The sequence below is a fragment of the Pteronotus mesoamericanus genome, unplaced genomic scaffold (assembly GCF_021234165.1).
Source record: "Pteronotus mesoamericanus isolate MK-2021 breed Mesoamerican mustached bat unplaced genomic scaffold, CSHL_Meso_final scaffold_125, whole genome shotgun sequence".
NCBI lineage: Eukaryota > Metazoa > Chordata > Mammalia > Chiroptera > Mormoopidae > Pteronotus > Pteronotus mesoamericanus.
The window spans coordinates 9540275-9546376 of record NW_026555304.1 but is presented as its reverse complement, the minus strand read 5'-3'; the positions used below and the strand labels follow the sequence as shown (position 1 = coordinate 9546376).

At 36.4% G+C, this 6102-nt stretch overlaps 1 pseudogene; it reads right to left on the bottom strand.

The window, feature by feature from the left end:
• Positions 1-1524: 1524 nt before the first annotated feature.
• Positions 1525-4815, bottom strand: LOC129082300 (trafficking protein particle complex subunit 4-like; annotated as a pseudogene).
• Between the last annotated feature and the right edge of the window lie 1287 nt (positions 4816-6102).

The following is a 6102-nucleotide window of genomic DNA, read 5'->3' as shown; positions in this document are numbered from 1 at the left end:
GAAGAAGGTAAAATGGTGTAATAGAAGGGAAGAACAAAATATGAGATTTGAAATAAACTATGTTTGAAATCTTCTGACAATATACACAAACTTGAAAGACAAGAAATTAATGTTAAAAAGTTTTGCAGGAGAGAGAATATCGCAAATCATGGAGACCATGGTGGTTTTCATTTCAGTAACATCTAGCATTTACTACTGTATTTTCTTTATGGATTCATCTCTGGTGATGTCAGATAGTGTTCCAATCTGGCTGTAGGCAACCTGTTCGAGACTACCAGGGATCCACAGTTTATGGCTGACTCCTTAAGTTGTTGGTCTAGTCACTGTAATTAACAGTCAGGCTGAAGTACCACTGGGAGGAGCACACTAATTTCTGCTACTGCTTCCTCTCAGGCCACTTGGAGGGGAGTGGTCTGCTTGATCAAGATGACTCCTGCAGTATGGGGGATGACTCAGCACCAGGATCCTGGTGACTGCTCTCTCAGTTCTCTTCCCAAAGCCACCGTTTCTCCTCAAGCATCCCTATTCCACTCTGCCACTCCCTTTGCTAGAGCCCAGGGTAAATGGCTGCAAATGAAATTTTATGTGCTGGCCCTTTAAAAGGCTCCCTGTGACTCCAGCCATTTGTCTCTGGCAGAGAAAAACCCTTCTGCTTTTCACAGCTGGATGTTTTCTGGGTTCTTTTTGGGCTTTTGTGAGCCAAGCTTGGGGTTTAGACTCTACACTTCTCAGGAGGAAACCGCCCCCCCCCCCAGCCACTGAAATATTCCTCCAACACTTCTGCTGTTGGTGGGAGCCCAACCAGCCCTCGTGCATCTCTGTTCTCCATACCAGTCACATTGTGGTGAAGCTGTTTCTTCTGTCTGTCCACAGTATAAGGATTCTCTCCCATTATTTCTCAGTTTTTATTCCAGATGATTTATCTGCAATTTAGTTTTAATTTCAGATTCGTCCTGGAAGGAGGTTAGTGTAGCTTCTACTTACTCCTCTGCTATCTTGGATTCCCCCTAATATTCTAATATTTGATGATTTAAAACATTTTTTCTGTTCATTTTTAATTTAATTCTATTGTGGTTGGAAATTATAATTTCAAAATTTATAAATATTTGAATTATGGCCTCTTATATAACACATCCTAAAGAGTATTCCATGTGCACTTGAAAATTTATGTTATGATGTTGATGGATAGAATAAATGAAAATTAGATCTATTGTTCACCTATCCTATAATCTTGCCAAATTTTTGTTTAGTTTTTATTTCTGCTTTTTTTTAGATGATAGGAATGCTTATTACAGTTCTTATGGGTTTACCTTCTTTATAAATAAATCTGTACAGAGTTTGGAATTAGGACCATGATAGCTACAGTAGGGAAAATGGCATAATATTAAGGCTTGGGTATCAGTACATGCATTCTCCTATTTTCAAGTGCACTAACAAGGCTGCTGGGATCTCTATCAGAGTGTAAATAGAAGGACCCCTGCTAAAGGATCACTCAGAATTTGGGGAATTGATTGCAGGTTCAGCCTATGACTCAAGTCCAAAAGTTCCAGTTTTCTTTGCCACTTCCAGTGCTAACAGCAGGTTCTGGTCAAAGAGTTCACACCTAATGGGCATTTATAGGAACTAGAATGGGTTCTTAAAGACAAAGTCTGAGTAAATCTCATAAATCTTTAGAGAAGAGAATCTATTTCACCTTGCTTATAATTTGCCAGCACCACAAAATTGATCCATCAGTGTCTTGAAGTAGTGCAGTTTGAATATATTTGTCTCCAGCATCTCATTGCCTGAGCTGCCCTGTTTGGGAGGCAATAGGGAGCCCCCTGTGAAGAGCGAGTGGAACATGGAGGCCAGCATGAGCCTCTCATTAGAAATGAAATGGAGCTGGCCAAAGTTAATGGACACTGGATAATTAGCAGAGTTTCTCAGGTGTTCCAGAACCTCTTAACCTGTGGGCTGTGTACTTGCGATTCACATCCACACCATCGATGACCAACACTGCAGAGAAGAGACTAGGCATCAACAAAGCCCCGGCCTATGATTTTGCTGAGAGGACAAGGTACCCAGCCCTTCCCCTTCCTTCTGCTCTATTTAGTTTTTCTATCACTTATTAAGAATAGTATTGATGTCTTTAACTGTTTTTTTGTTAAGTGTCTATTTCTCCTTTTAATTCTTTTTTGGGAGGGGTATTGTTTCAATAGATACATCTATTTTATAATTATCATATTTTATTAATGAAATGGCCCTTTTTATCACTATGAAATATTCTTCTCTGTCTCTAGAAACATTTCTCATCTTAATTTCTATTTTGTCCAATATTAATATAGCTACTCTAGCTCTCTTATTATTAGTGTCTGCATGATATATCATTTTCCATTATTTTACTTTAAGTCTATTTGTTTCTTTGAGTCTAAATTGGGTCTTTGAAAAACAGCATATAGTTAGAGCTTGTTCATTTCATATACAGTCTGACAATCTCCACCTTTTTATTGAAGTGCTTTTTTAAATTTACATTTAATGTAATCATTGATTTGGGTTTTTACATCTGCCAATTTGGTATTTGTTTTTTCATATGTATCATGTCTTTTTTTATTCCTTTTTTCTTCTTTTCCTGCCTTCTGTTGATGTAAATGTGTGTGTGTGTGTGTGTGTGTGTGTGTGTGTGTACCATTTAAATTCCTTCCTTGGTTTTCTTTACTACTTTGTTTTGCATTATTTTCTTAGTGGTTGTTCTGGAGGTTTCAGTATGCTTATTATAATCCAGTTTAGATGAATACTAATCTAATTCTGGAAAAACAATAGATTTGCTCCAATATGCAGGATCTAGCAGAAGTAAGGCCTGACTGAGTGATTGGTAGGGTAATAATATGGGTGTAATAATTTGTAGTTTTAATTCAAAAATTTCACCTACAATGTCATATGGTGTGTTTGAGTGTGATATTGTTATGTTACAGAATTACATGATTTTGTAATAAAAAAATTTTTCAATAAAAGGGGGCATTATTTGTGCCAGACCCTAGAGCTTCACTAACTCCCTTTCTTTGTGTCATCTATCTATCTATCTGCCTATCTATCTATCATCTATCCTGCTCATTTACAGTTCTATGCTATATCTGTAACATATGTTACTTTCCCAACAACACAGTGGTCTAATTAATTGTTCAATGCACTCATATCTTTTTAATGAAAAGAAGGAATAAAAGTATATTCATGTGTTCTTTTATATTTACTCACATATATACATTTATTAGTACTCTTTACATCTTTATGTGTATTAACATCACTATCTGGTGTCATTTCCTTTCAGCCTGAAGGACTTCCTTTAGTATTTCTTGTAAGACATGTATCCTAGCTCTGAATTCTTTTTGTTTATTTTTCCTTTTGTGAAGGACAGTTTTCCTGTGTATATAATTCTTGGTTGACAAATTTTCTTTCAGCACTTTAAGTATGTTCTTTCACTGTCTCTGACCTCTGTTGTTTCTGATGAGAAATCATCTGTTAATTGCATTGTTCTTCTGTATGTGATGAGTCATTTCCTCATACTAGTTTCAAGATTTTTGCATTGACTGTGGATTTTAACAGTATATAGTTGTGGCTTTCTTTGTATTTATCTTATTTGAGTACATTGTGCTTATTTCATCTGTAAATTTTTTCCATCAAATTTGGAAAGCTTTTGGCCATAATTTCTTCAAGTATTTTTTTACTACACATCTCTCTGTCTCATCTACTTCTAGAGCTCTCAGTACATATATGTGTATGCTGGTACACTTGACATTGTCCACAGTTATCTCTGGCACTAGTCATTTTTTAAAAAATTATCTTTTTCTCTGGTTACCATGCTAGCTTTCCATTGAGCTATCTTCAAGTTTATTTCTTCTTCTGCCATCTTAAATCTTTTCTTGACCCTATGTAGTAAATTTTCACCTCATTTATTGTACATTTCTATCTGATAATTTCCACTTGATTTTCTTTAAAAAATTTATTTGTCTTTATTGATAGTCTCTACCAGTTGAGGCATTGTCCTCATTTATTCCTTTGGTTGTTCAAATGTGGTTTCTTTTATTTCTGTGAAATATTTATATTTCAAATAGTTTTTGCACACTTTGTCTTCTAAATTCATTGAGATTACTCAAAGATAGTTTTTATTGACTGCTTTATTTCCTAAGTAGGTGTCACACTGTTTCTTTTTATATATTGTAATTTTCTGTTTAAAAGTTGGTACTTCAGACAACATAGAACCTTTGGATTATGAATTTTACTCCTGAGAGGTGTGGTTGTTGCTGTTTGTTTGAGGTTTTTTGGTTAGTAAACCTGTCTGGATTAATTCTGTGGCATTTGTTTCCCTTATAATGTAAGTGCTGATGTCTGTGCTCACATTTTTTTTAAAAGCCTGGCTTCTATAAGTCACTTCTGCTTCAGTATATTGTAGTTATCAGCCAGGGGTTCAGAAACCTGTGTCAGTAAGGTTCCCACTCTGCTGATAGATGTGTGTGTAGTTTGGAGAATGTATTCAAAGTTTAGCCAGTTTTCAAGTATTCTTTAGTTCTTGTTTCCATTGGGTCTTCTTATGTCTCCTCTACATGTGTGAACAATTTTATGGTCATCCAGGAATGTATGGATAGTTTGGGTCCTCTCAGACTCCCCTACATGTATAAGGCAGCCCTCCAATAACCTGGGATGTTTGGAGAGCCTGCTAAGATTCTCTATGGTTATCATTTTTCAGGATCTCCTTGTTAAATTTCTGGCTAGTCTCCTGACCCTTTGCTTTCCCCAGCCATGACTGAAACCCCAGGTATCTGGGTCACTGACATTTCTCATTTGTTTGTTACCTATACTGCTATTCTTCTTTACAATATTGTAGAGTGTAGGGTGTTTAGCGCATTGCTCCAAATAAAGTAAGACTCCTCTGGCAGTGAATCTTTTGGTTTTCAGGACTTGCCTCCAGCCTTGGAAACCTTTCAAGCTGACCCAGCTGAGATGAGGAAATGGGAACAATCTTAGTAGTAATACCACAAACTACCACCGTTCAGTAGTTGTAAATTTGTTCAATACTCAGGGTCCTTAAATGGTCATTTTTGACAATTTTGTCCAGTTTCCTTTTGCGGAGGATTGGGGGGAAGAAGAGGATATACTGAACTCCTTACTTCCCCATGTTGAAAGTCCCATCTTCATAAGAATCTTAATGCTTAGCAACATGAAAGCCTTCTTTTCGGGGAACAATGTTTTAATTTAACGTCCCAGAAATCAGATCTGGAAAGATGCTAAGGGTGGCACTGTGTTGGCTCTCTACTTTTGTGCTTAACTAAGCAGGCTTGCACTGTAAATGCCAGTTTCCTTATCTTAGATGAACCTGATGGAATAAGCCAGCCCTTTCTCTCATCAACAAAGTAAATGACTCTTTTGCTGTCTCAACAGGGTTTCTTTTCATTCATAATGTGATATTAGTGTCACTTGTCCATTATTTTATTAGTCACAAAGTCATCCCACAATATTTTTCTCATTTTTCTTCTTTTTACACTTAACACCATATCAGTAGAAGGTACACTATTAGCATTGTTCCTGTTTTAGATTGTAGAGAAATTAAGAGCTCAGGCTTTGAAAGAACTTAGAATTTAGTTTGAATGCAGGACCAGCAACTAAGAGCTTTGTGATCTCAGGTGAACTGCTTTGCCTTTCTAAGCTGTAGTGCCATGATGACAATGTGCTCATGAAAGTATGGTCATGCAGATGATGGGACATAATGCATGTTACATTCTAGCATTTTTTTCAGTTAATGGTAGCTGTCATTACTGATTATGTGTCAATCCTAGAAGGGTGAAAGAGTTTATATAAGGCCATATAACTAGTTAGAGGTAGTTATAGGACTCTAATGACTTTCATGCAATTATTTTGGGTTGAACAGGTCTTCTATTTCACAGAAGAGGTAAAGTGAGTCATGAAGAAGCTACTTGCTCTTTTTATCCCACAATCCCCAAATGTGCCATTACATCTTGAGCACTGGAACTCTGCTTTATTTTTAATTTTTTTTTGCATCCATGTGCACATTTGCTGAATGATGTCCAGGAAGAAGTAAGGATATGGAAGAAATCCTGAAAATACAAGCAA